Source organism: Amphiprion ocellaris, chromosome 7, assembly GCF_022539595.1.
Source record: "Amphiprion ocellaris isolate individual 3 ecotype Okinawa chromosome 7, ASM2253959v1, whole genome shotgun sequence".
NCBI classification, from domain to species: domain Eukaryota; kingdom Metazoa; phylum Chordata; class Actinopteri; family Pomacentridae; genus Amphiprion; species Amphiprion ocellaris.
Window position 1 is genome coordinate 4,862,156 of NC_072772.1, and position 12,832 is coordinate 4,874,987.

General features: G+C 37.9%; 2 long non-coding RNA genes across 3 annotated transcripts in view; one reads left to right on the forward strand and one right to left on the reverse strand.

The window, feature by feature from the left end:
- Positions 1-225: 225 nt before the first annotated feature.
- LOC129349227 (uncharacterized) lies at positions 226-7,295 on the forward strand. Of its 2 annotated transcripts, XR_008602150.1 has the most exons (6): positions 226-321; positions 1,209-1,309; positions 2,873-2,973; positions 4,362-4,396; positions 4,678-4,801; positions 4,864-7,295. It is a non-coding gene; the product is annotated as an uncharacterized LOC129349227 (long non-coding RNA). The 2 variants fall into 2 exon arrangements; XR_008602149.1 differs by lacking the exon at positions 226-321 and having other exon boundaries at positions 930-1,309.
- LOC129349228 (uncharacterized) overlaps positions 7,273-12,832 on the reverse strand; it is a 7,485-nt gene continuing 1,925 nt past the window's right edge. The window contains exons 2-3 of the long non-coding RNA XR_008602151.1: positions 12,212-12,516; positions 7,273-7,901 (exon numbers count right to left, since the gene is read on the reverse strand). This is a non-coding gene — a long non-coding RNA (uncharacterized LOC129349228). The remainder of the gene's footprint in view (positions 7,902-12,211; positions 12,517-12,832) is intronic.

Sequence of the window (12,832 nt, forward strand, 5' to 3'; positions counted from 1 at the left end):
CTTTCTGGCTGGTTCTATAAAAAAAAGAGTGTCAAACCCATTGAATGCAAAGATACAGCAGGTAAAAATCCAACAAATGTGAACGGGGAATCCATTGCGTTTCGCTGCCCCTTATATTTTGAATTGCACGTTCAAACCTGCGAACCACTTCCTGAACCAGTCACGCGGTACGACCGGCTTGCGAGGCTTCGAACGTCATCATTTTTGGCTCGTCCCCTAAATGAAGCAAGCCTTGTGGACACGCCCCCTCCATTACTCGGCACACGCTTCGAAGTCTCGGCACGTCTTGTAACATCACTATTGTTTTTGAAGTAAAACACGGTAAGAAGATAAATACTTCTAACCGGTAGCGTTGTTTTGTTGTACGTTCAGTCAGCGACTTGTGAAGAGTTGTGTTTTGTCGTGTTTGAGCAGTTGGTCCGGACGCGTTAGCTAGCTAAGCGGCTAAGTTAGCTAGCGGGCTAATTACCACAGGTGGCTAACTTACCGCTGAACACCTGTGTTAGTTGCTGCCGCAGCTGTCCTCATTATTAGAATGAAATTCTCAACCTGTGTTTCTCTGCTGTGTATTTTAGCTTTTTAAAAAGTTATTTTACTTTAAGATTAACTGAAACCCGTTCAGCTGCACTGAAGTTTAACATTCAGCTGGTTTGAATTAAACCGCGCTTAACATTACCTCTCTGAATATCCATAATTTCATTAAATTCCTTCTCTCTTCCACTGCTCAAGTTCAATCCAGTATATAAAGTGACACTAATAGTGAAAAAACTAACAACCAGCCATTGTATTTATTTATTATTGCATGTATTTGTAGTAAAACATGAGTTGAAACATCCTACTTTTGGATCTGGAACTGCACAAGCCGTTCATTTTCAGTCACCTGATGAGTTAAACTCCCCTTTTTATGTGAGGTTGAAGCAGAAAGTCTGAGTTAACAAAGAAAGTTGTTTATAATTTGTGATACCTGTTATCTCTGACTGAGGTTTTAGTTTTTGTTGAGCCGATTTACACGTAGAAACTTTGTTCAGGAAGATTTCTCAGTAGCTCAGAGGACAGGCTGCTTTTTACACAACCTTGTAAGAGAATGTCTGTCAATGCTTTCAGCAGAATTTAGAAACACAACACTTCCTAAACAGATATTTTGAGGCTGTGAGGTTGAACGTTTGAGAGTCTATCAGTGTGTTTGTTTGTGGTCTTTCTGTTTCTAGGTGGAAGCTGAATTAGTGAGGATGACTCCTGCTCCTGTCATCTCTAAGCTCCTCACACATCTTTACCTGCACATGAGGAAAATCACTCCTGTAGAATGCAGGTATGTTTGTCATTATTATAAAAAGATGTTGCCTGGTGACCTGTCAGAAACCCATTATACAGAGTCAGCCAAAAATAATGTTTACACACATCAGGAAAAGAAAAACTTGCATAAATATTTCAATACCAAATTTATTCAGACATCACGAGATTAATAAAAGTTATCTTTGGCCTCTACAATTACAAGAGGTGCTCAAAGTGGTGGCCACTGGCTTCCAGACATTTCTGTTGTGTTGTAGACGTCACTTGTTGATGCTCCATTCATGAGGGTAATGCCATCTGTTGGGAAAACATCGTACAACAGGACACAGAGTTATCGTGATTTGATCAAACTTCAAAAGAGGTATCTATATGTATAGAAGTACTTATACATATGAAATATTTATAAAAGTTTTTCTTTTCCTGATGTGTGTACATTATTTTGGCTGACTCTGACTCTGTGAACTTAATGAGAACAAAACTGTCATTTAATTGTTGCTCTGAAAGCTTCTTTAGTGAAAACTGGCTGGTGTTCTGCTTTGAAACAAACTGCTGTTGAGGTCTGTGTTTTTAGGTTTAACCCCACAGTTTCTGAATGAACTGATAGTTGTTTTGTTTTGTTTTTTCCTGATCAATGTGGACGTTATAATTGATGGTAACATTTACTGATCATATAATCAGCATGACAATATAACAGTAGAACATTCTGACCACCTGACTAATACTGTGTTGGTCCCTTTATGCTGCTAAAACTCCTCTGACCCAGTGGTTCATCAGAACCTCTGGGGATGTCCTGTGAATTCTGTGGATCCTGTGGGTTGCAGGGTGGGTCCTACCTAGACCAGGCTGATCCTGGACCATCCCACAGATGCTCCATCAGATGTGGATGTGGGGAGTGTGGAACCCAGGTGAACAGCTTAGCTCTGTCGTGTTCCTCGGACCACTCCTGACCAGTTTTAGTTTGTCCTGCTGAGGGTGGCAGCTGGCATCAAGGACTGCTGTTGCCATGGAGACTAGGGGGTTGTTTGTCCTGCAGTGTTTAGGTGGTGGTACATGTCAAACATCCACATGAACGTCAAGGTTTCCCAGCAGAACGTTGCATTAGAACAAGATGATGGATGTTGTTCTCTTCAGCTGTCAGTGGTCAGAATGTTGTGGCTGATCGGTGGATCTGTCTGCCTTTACTCTGACATCCAGAGTTATACAAAAGTGTAGTATGTGTGCAGTGCAGAAGAGATTTACTTTATTGTATGCAGTTTTAGTGGTTCCATCACAGAAAATCATATCCATATAAAGATTTTTATTAATTCCAGGGCTGGTTCAGTAAAGATTATAATAATAACTACATCAGATAATTCTTTGTCGCAGTTTGAGGAAAGAAAAGCTCCATTCTCACTCCTCTCAGGATAAACTGTCATTAAAATTGACTTTAAATTTAGCTTCAACACGAGATAAAAACATTTACTTTCATTACTGATGTTGTCAAGTTTTAATAAAGTTCATGCTACTTTTATAAAATGATGAAAGTGAATAAATTGTATTTCTGTGATCTGTGTTTGATTCTGTCTTTTCTCCTGTCATCCAGATGTTCAGAGGGAGATGATGCCACATCTGGTCCAGCTGATGGAAGGTCTTGAAGTTCTCTGACTGGCCTCGACTGAAGATGGTCGTCTCACTGGATTTAAGGTTCAGATGCTCAGTAACAAACTCCACCAATGAGCCAACAGGGAAGCTTTAGGTTTATTAAATGTTGCTATGAAGGTTTCGCTGTTTTTCTTTGTGAATGCAATGTGTTCCAACTGAAAGTTGAATTAGAACTTAGAAGTAAATCCTTCCATCTGAAAGGATTTAGTTGCATTAATAACCTCATAACATTCTAATTTTTATTCCAGTCTTGGTTGGAAATAGAATCTCTGTATTGATTCAGGTAAAAACTGAACTTCATAGCATGTTGGAGCAAAACAACCAGATGAAAACTGTGATGGTGTTGGATTGTCAGACCGTAATGTTGCAGCTCAAAGCAGCTTTTCTAGCTCAGTTCATTCTGACATTCAGCTATGAATCAACACAGCAGATGGTGATCCATGCTGTGGAAGTCTCACATCTCCTGATTTAATGGAGCTGCTTTGCACTTTTTACACTGTTTATTCACCAGCACTTCATTTAATAAAAGTCCCATCTAGTTTTTATGAGCAATGTGATGTTTTAATTTCTCTGTGAATAACTGCAGTCTAATGGAACAGCTGGAATTGTAACATCTGTCCTGATATTGATCATGAAGTATTGATCAGAATACTTATGGTCAGCAGTCATCCCTGAAGTTTTACATTAAAATCTTTACTTTGGTAAGAAGCAGAAACTTCAGCGTTGCCATGGATACATGAGTGTTAAATTCTGTCCATGTTTCCATTTTGGGAAATTCAGTCCAGCAGATGAGTTTGTTTTTACTGCCAGATACCATTCAGTCTGAGATATTAAGAATAAATAAATGTGCATAATGTGGAAATGAACAGATTTTATTTTTATTTATTCCTACAGCTGCTGTGTGGAAAGTTCCAGAATGTGGAAGAATTTAGTCTCACAACCACAGACAATATTATCTGAAAGTTGGGTTATTGTTTATCAGCACAATACAAAAAGATTCATGTTAGAAATATTCCAGTTAAGACTCTAGAATATCACAATTTATGGAAATTTACCTCAATAATATAAATGTTCAGGTTAAGATTGTGCAGTGATATTTATTATGTAAATTTAGCTGATTAAAGTTTATGACTCTGCACTGAAATATTATTTAAATTGATATCATTATTATAATATTTAGGGTCAGACCCTTCAGTATTGAGATTAAGAAATCAAATATTCTATAAAATATAAATACACTGAACTCATTTGGATATATTTAAGTGAGACTCTACAATATTATTTGACACAAATCTAAATCAAAATTTTACTAATTTTTACTCCAAACATTTACTGGACTGATTTAAATATTAAAATCACTCCTTTCTTGTCCTCTGCTGTACGTTCAAACCTGAGGCCTTAAATAGAAAGACACAAGTATCTAATTCAAGGAACTTCTGCAGAGTCCTGGTTCCAGAACATGATGGTAGAATTATAGACAAACTTTAACAAAAGCTGCCTGAGAGTTTACAGGTTTTTATGTTAGATTTCTTCAGTAATTTAATGAGTTATCAGCAAAACTCAAGTGTTCATTTGATGAACTTCATTTCCTAAAACATCCAGAATTGGAGCTCATATCTTTGGCAGCTGTAAAGTTTCTGCTCCTTCAAAGTTCACAACACAATGAATTAATTCCTAAAACACTCTCAATGCTGGAGAGCGTTTGATGCTGAAGCAGTGACCAGTTTTTCTGTTTCTTCTCTGGAGATGCACAATGAGGGACGTCTGCAGCGACTGAGAAAGAGTCTCACCACATCCTGACATGAGGAAAAAGACTTTATTGAAGACTACAATGAGAAAAACTATCAGACAGCAGACGGCTGCATTCAAGGTGAGCTCTAACATTTGATCTGGAACAGGAATTAAATAACGGCAGCATGAGCTTCATTTCAGTCTGTAGCTGCTGAATTCATGGATGAATCATCTGGCACTAGAGAGGAAGACCATCAAACATCCACGTCAGCTGATGGAGGTCCAAGAGTCTCACCAAACAAACAACCTACAGAGTGAAGACCTCGAATCTGATTGGACAGCCTCCTATTGAGCCACATGTGTGAACAAATGTCTCTAAGTTGATTTGTTCTCTAAAATAAATCTAGTTTGAGTCCTAATCTATGCCTGTGTTTGCTTCTTTACACTGCTGTTAACAGTTTAGGCTGTTAGATTGTTCCAGATAAGACAAGTACAAGATTCTTCAGAGCCGTTCTACCACGAGCCTGACAGGAAGAACTCCAACAGCTACTGAATGTTCCTGTGGTTCCCTCAAGGCTACAGGAGGAGTCCTACGAGGACGAGCCGGTCCACCTGATGGTGGCCAGTCGCTGCGGTTCAAAGCCAACACCGACTACGTGGACTTCTACTGGACTAAATGGAGGCCTTCAAACCGGACCAACAAGTTCAGCGACTCCCTGACTCGTGGGTCTGAGGACGCTGCTGAGCCTCGGTCCAGCCGGCTGCCTGTCTGTGGGTGTTTGAGTGCTGAGAGGTTTGTGGATGCATGTGAACGTTCTGTGTTGAAACAGCAGCTTTGGACTCAGTAACGCCGGGAAAAACCAAGAGCTCCTTTATTTGTGACTTCCACTAAAAAAACTGATGAAAATAAGTTTGCCAGGGTTCTGACTGATAACAAATTATTAAATAATGAAAATAATCCTTTAAATATTCCTTTAAACAATCCTTTTAGTTACACATTTCCTTTACACTGACTTCTTGGTATATGTACAAGTGTTTTAGGTGGAATATACCATTAAGCCCAATGTTCAAGGCTTCTTCTGGGAATATACCATTAAACCAACCTTTTAGGTAAATGTTCCACGATGTTGGGGAGAATATACCATCAGATCAACCTTTTAGGTCTACATTGGAAGATTTTAGAGTAGAATATTACTCCAAAACATCCTTTAGGTCAACATTTAAGGTGGAATATTCCTTTGAACGAACTTTTTAAATTTATGTTCAAGGATGTTGGGTGGAATATACCATCAGACCAACCTCCAAGGTCTACAGTAGTGAATTTTAGGTGGAATATACCATTAAACTCACCTTTCAGGTCTACATTGGAGGATTTTAGGTGGAATTTTATTCCAAACCGTCTTTTAGTCTACATTTAAGGATGTTTCGGATTTTATATTCTTCCAAACCAACTTCTCAGGTCTTCCTTTCAGGTGGAATATTCCTTCATACTAACTTTTTTGGTCTACATTTAAGGATTTTTTGTAAACCACCCTTTGGGGTCTATATTTGAGGTTTTAGGTGGAATATTCCTTTTAACCAGCCCCTCAGGTCTCTTTGAGGATTTTGGATGGAATACTCGGTTAAACCAACATTTTAGGTGCATGTCCAAGGATTTTTGGTGGAATGTTCCTTTAAGGTGGATGTGTGAGGACCTTGTAGGTGGAATACTTCCTGAAACCAACCTTTTAGGTCAACATTCAAAGATTTAAGGTGGAATATTCCTTTAAACCAACCTAAATTTCATGTTTTGATCATTATCAAGTGAGAAACCTCAATCCAGACTCCTCATAATGACATTTGAGATTCATGCTGCTGTTATTTGTTTAGTCCAGACTAAACAACAGAAATCCACAACTGTAATTTTATTTCAGGACTCGGTTATTAAATGTCAAAACAATTCATGTGAATCTAAAAACTCAACAGCTTTACAAACTCTAAGATTAAACTCTCCACAAGGATCCAAAATAAGTTGGACTTCTACATGAGAACTTTAATTATTCTTCATCTACTTCCTGAAAAGTTTGGTCAATAAAAAAGACAAAAACTAATATTTTCAGCTGAACTAAAGACAGGCTTTGTGATTTTTCTGCTCACATGTTGTGTTGTTGTAAACTTACTCTTTCAAATAAATAGCCTCCTAACCCCCTGGAAACCAGCGTTTGTCCTGTTTTTGTGTTGCTCCTCGGTGACCCCAGACAGCCGGGTCGTAATGTTTTTTGAGCAACACACCATACTATGACGTTTTTACAATGATGGTTCTACTATGGAACCAGTTTGACATGTTCAGGTGTTCTTTGTGTGAAAACTCAGAGATTTCAGGGATCAGAAGGTGTTTTTCAACTTTCTTTGTTAACTTTCTGCTTCAACTTTAAACTAAATTTCCTTGACTAAGCCAGCCCTCTGGACTTCCAGTAAGCTGTGTTCCTATTGGCTGTCCAGGTGGCTGCTTGGTGTTATCAGGAACACCTGAGCAGCTCAGTGTCTTCCTGCTTCATGTGGCTGCAGCCAAACATTTCCTCTGTTTCTCTTCACCACTGAACCGGGTTTGGCTCCGTTGCTTTTGTTCTTTAGGCGTTAGCTTGCAGCTTCCAGCAGTAAAATCGTCTTTAATGTGTTTCTTGGTGTGTTTTAGGGCTTTGTACTGGATAGTTGTCTTGGTAAATGTGGTTCTTTAGCCACAGTTAGCACATGGTGCTAATGTGTGCAGTGATTAGTGGATTTGATGCAGCTGAGTTGTGTCTTTATCTTGGCTGTAGTGAGTCTTCAGAGGTTTTTGGTCAGACACATTCTGTATTCTTGTTTGAGAACCAGCGTTGGTTGTCCAGAAGGTAAGAGTTCCTGTCCTGATTCTCTGTTCTCAGAGGTTCTCTGGTAGGCTGCAGGAGACTTTAGTATTTGGGTTGTGCTAGTTTGGTTTTTGTACAGTTTCATTTGGACGACTATCTTGAGGCTCCTCCATGTGGTTTAGTGAGGTTTTCTGGAACAGTTCTACAAAGCAACCTGCAGCAGAAGAGACTTTGAGAGTTTTTAGGAAGTTCTGGAGACCAGACTTTAGAGCAGCAGAAACATTTGTCAGCAGTTTGAGCAGGAGAAGGTGAGCTGCAGAGTAGAAATGAGAAGGAAACCTTCTTGACCCGTGTGGTGAGGTCCTGTACCAAGAGTTTGAGCAGGTTGTGAAGAGTCTGTAGTTCTTTGGTCTGAAAGCACAAGAAGAGTCGACTCATTAAAGGAGAAAACAGGAGATATTGTTGGTTCTTCTGTCGCTCTGCAGTTTCCTTAGACTGAATATCGAGTTTATATTTTAAATGATTTACCATGTGAGCCCAAGAAGACTTCAATAAACTCCCTCCATCCCCTGGACACAACACATTTTATTACCATGTTAAATCTTTTTTTTTTTTAAAATATGTTTTTGAGTTTTAATCATAGTTTTAGCATATTTTTTTCTCTTTGCTTGTTTAGCTTTGTCATCTGAGTGAAAGGTGCTAAACAAATAAAGTTGAATTGATAAACTGAATAATTGACTAACTCGTGATTGTGACAACAGAAGTATTTTCATTGTGATTTAAAGGTTTGTTTCATTTTTAAGGTTGGGGTTAAAATCTTGACAGAAAAAAAGATTAAAGAAATAAACTACATTAAAAAAAATAAATCAAGGAAAAAAGCATTTAATACAATAAAGCTTTTTAAAAGAAAGTTAACATTAAATACAATTAAATGATATTAAACAGACAAAATACTTAGATAATTAAACAGAAGATACAAAACATGTAATTATGAAATTAAACAATCTTTTTAAACTAAAATATTAAAGATGAAATATTTTAGAGAATTAAACATTTAAAAAATATAATTAAACAAGAATATTAAACATTTCAAAAAATACAAAACATTTAATGAGATTATTAAACCTTTAAAAAGACAAAACATTTAATTAAAAAATTAAATGTTTAATTAGAAAATTAAATCTCAAAGACAATAAAACTTTAAATAGGAATTACACAGAAAATACAATGAAGTATTTAAAAAGAAAATTAAACATTAAAAGGTGGTAAAACATTTAAAAAGAAAAGCCTTAAAGATTTAATCGAAAAATTAAACATTGAGAAAGAAAAGGAAGTTTTTCAAACAAGCCGATAAAACATTTGAAAAAAACAACAATTAAACATTAAAAAGACAAAACATTTCAAAATCAAATCAGACATCAGAAAAGAATAAAAGGTGAGAAAAGAGCAAAACTAAACATTTAAGAAGAATCAAACTAAAGACAAAACATTTGAAAAGACAACAGTTAAACTTTAGAAGATCAAATCAAACAGAAGAGACAAAAATACGATCAAAAAGAGCAAAAACAGAAAAAGGTCGTAAAGTGTTTTCTAGTCTGAAATGAAAACATCGAGTTGTTTCTTCAAACATTTCCTCTTTCTATGTTCTTAGTTTGATTGTGGACAGATTTACTAAGAACTCATTTCAGAAAACTGCTTTCCAGATAAAGTCTACTAGTAGTTGAAGGCACGGATCAAACTAATGTTACCTTCTGATCTCCACAAACTTTACTGTTCAGTGAAGAGAATCAAAGTTTGTTGAGGATTTCTAAAGAACCTACAGGTGAAGGTCTGAGAAGAACTCAGATCGATGGTCTAAATGTGAAATCAAGACTCATGGTCACAAGTTTTAAGGCTTCTGTTAACCAGAAAGTTCAAACTAACAGAGAAGTACTGAGAAATTTTTAAAATTTCAGTCCTCAGACTGTCTGAAGTTTCAAACTAACAGAGAACTGCTCAAGTACTTTTAGGTTTTCAGTCCTCAGACTGTCTGAAGGTTCAAACTAACAGAGAACTACTCAAGAACTTTCAGGATTTCAGTCCTCAGACTGTCTGAAGGTTCAAACTAACAGAGAACTACTCAGGAACTTAGAAGATATCAGTCCTTGGACTGTCTGAAAGCTCAGGTCCTGAGGACTCGGGAGGTGTGGAGGCTTGGAAAGTCTTGGAACTTGAGGGTTCAACCCTCCAGCACAAAGGCCTAAGTCCAACCTCCTGAGAAAATCGGTCGAGTCGAGACACGAGTAAAAAAAAAACTCGAAAACGACCAAAAATAGATGATAAATGCGCAAAAAAAAGAAGAATTAGTATCTGAGCGGATAGCTCAGGAGGATAAGAAGAAGACTACCAAGCGGAGGGTCGCAGGTTCAAGACCCGCCACCGGCCTTTTTCTTTCTTTGTCTTAGTCAGAATTTTGAGAAAATCTAAGAAGTGTCTGGTCTTGAACCAGCGACCTGCAGCTCCATAGGCAAATCCTTAACTCACTGAGCTACAGATCAGATAAAAAGAAATAAATTCGTCGTCCCTTTGACATCGTAGTTGCTGAAGAGACCACATGGGCGGAGGCAAGGCGGAGTCTGGGTGGAGTCAGGGCGGAGAGTAGGCGGGGAGGTGGGTGGCGGCCTCCCCCCCTCTACTCCCCCACCTCCCCCCACCACCCACCACACCTTCCCCCGCCCGACAAGTTCTTCGAGTCTCCACGAGTTCTTCAAGTCTCCACAGGTTTTCCTGAGTTTCTGGAGTTTCCACCAGGTCGGAGGCAGAACAAGTTGTCATGAAGAGGTGTTGAAGTCAGCCAGGATGGACTGACTTTTTACAGCGACTAGAAGGAAGACGACTAGAAGAGCAGGTCTTTAACCACCATCCACAAAATCCATGGAGTCGCTCCAGAGAAACGAAGGGACGTCAACTTTTATCAACCTCCATCCAGACGTTCAACTTGATATCTTCACTTGGACATTTTTAGCACCACAAACCTTTAGTATCACACTTTATTATCATTTATTAGGACTTTAATGGAATCAACCAGCAGATTTAGTTTTTGTTGACAAACTTTATTCTTGTCGTCGTGGGACTGCAGTATTTAAAACTCTTCCTTCTATTTGACCTCATGTTTATTAGTTTTAGTGGAGAAAGTTATTTTAGTTGTCGATTAGTCCCTTAAAAAACTAATGATAAATTGGATTAGTCAAGAGGTTTAAATTTCTTACTTTGTCATATTTTAAATATGACAAAAAATGTAAAAATAAAGTGTCTTGAGACAATTTGACCTGTAATTGGCGTTATATAAATAAAATTGATTTCAAATTGTATGTATCTTGTAATGTTGGAGTAATTCAGCCATATATGTTGGAAAACACATTTTCTTTGTCCATTAATCTGTTGATTGTTTTCTCCAGTAATTCATTTCTTGTTTTGGTTTATAAAATGTCAAACCCAAATATATTCAGTTTACTGTCATAAAAACCAAAAAGATTTACATTCATGATGCAGGAATCAGGCAGTTTTTCACTTTTTATCTTAGTTTAGTCAGAAAGATAGTTGATAATGTGTGAATTGTTGCAGCTTGTGAGCTGTAAAAGGTTTTAATCTGTGGGGCCGAGTGTCAGAACACATTTAGAAACCAACATCAACAAAACACTCAACAAAGATTTGAACATCATTAAAGGGAAATCCAACTTTTGCATGACATTGTCGAATTAAAGGACATTTATTTCCAACGTAAATGTGTGATATTCATCCTCTGGAGCTTTCTCTACACATCGTCTTCCACCTGGACTGGTTTGGTCGGGAGCATGTGCAACAAACATTTGAAAAACTGCACTTTAACATCAATGAATGACACTGAAGTTTAATCTCTACATATTTTAACAACAAGCAACTCAAGAGATCCAGAAGTTGGAGAGAGTTAGCTTTAGCTGAGCCAAAGAACATGTGGGACGCTAACCTAGCAAACATTTCAAACTTTTCTCTGTGAATTCTGAGAAATAATTTCCTATTTAATGACAGAGCTACACATCTTAACTCAGTCTCATTAAAACAGACTCTAATTCAGTGTCATCCATCCATATTAAAGTGCAGTTACCCAAAATGTTTGTTGCATGAGCTCCAACAAAACCTGTCCAGGTAGAAGGCCACTTTGACAAACAGGAAGTGGAAGATTCCAAGCAGATTTATAGAAGGGGGAACCTGGACTGTACTAAGTGTGGTCCAGCATAGAGGGGTGTTTTGTGGGTTGTTAAGGCTGATAATGATTATTAGTGAGATATTTGGAGTAGATATTCATTTGCAGTAAATGAAAGTATTTAAAATCTTGGAATTAAACTTACAAGAACACAAACTCTAACAGAAAACTTTGCTGATATGTTTTTGTTTTGTTTACAGATGTTAAGTTAAAGGAGTTTTATTCGTGACGTATAACCAATCAAATCACTCCAGAAGACAGAGCGACCACAGGTAGATAAAGGTACAGAGCCAAAATAGCGCCATTTTTAAATTGATTTATTACCATAAATCAGTAAAAAATAAAATACTGATAATCAGTAAATCAGTCAGCCCACAATTACTACAATTCTACAATGTATGTCTATTTCCTTTGACTTGTTATTTGTACAATATACGATGTATATGATGGCGTTTTTTCATACCAAAGGCTATACTATGATGTTTTCTAAGAGACATACCATGCTACTCCGGTTGTTCTGGCCCTGGACTGCTGCACTCCTCCTCTGTTGTTTTCTGGATTGTACTCAGCTGCATGCCTTCGTCCAGCCGGCCTCCATTGACTCGTCCCGCCTGCCGTCTCTGGAGCTGAAGCTGGATTGGAACAGACCAAAGTACAGTCCAATCACGATGCCAGCTGCCTCTCAAAAGGCTCCTTCATCTGGCAGGTGGCGCCACTTCTTCTGAGGGGAAGCTGAGCTGGCCCAGCAGAACTTTGGAGATGTGTTCCAGTGGTTGGTGGATGTGTGGGGAGATAGAGAGGGACCTTTGAATTGTTCAGAAAGGAAAACAGGAAACCCATTGGTAGTTTTAGTTTAGGGTGCTACTGTGGTGTGTTTTTGGGTTTTAAGAGGTGAACAGGAAGAGTTTTGATTATCTTTTACTTTGTTTCTGGTTGGAATGCCCATCAATGTCAACGTGAAGTTCACTTTTACTTCTGTTTATTTATTTTTCTTTTAATAACACACATTTGCTTTTAATCCCCTCACTTGATGTGTTGTTGTAAACTTACTCCTTCAGATAAATACTCGTCTAACCCTCTGGAAACCAGCGTTTGGACTGTTTTTGTGTTGCTCCTCACC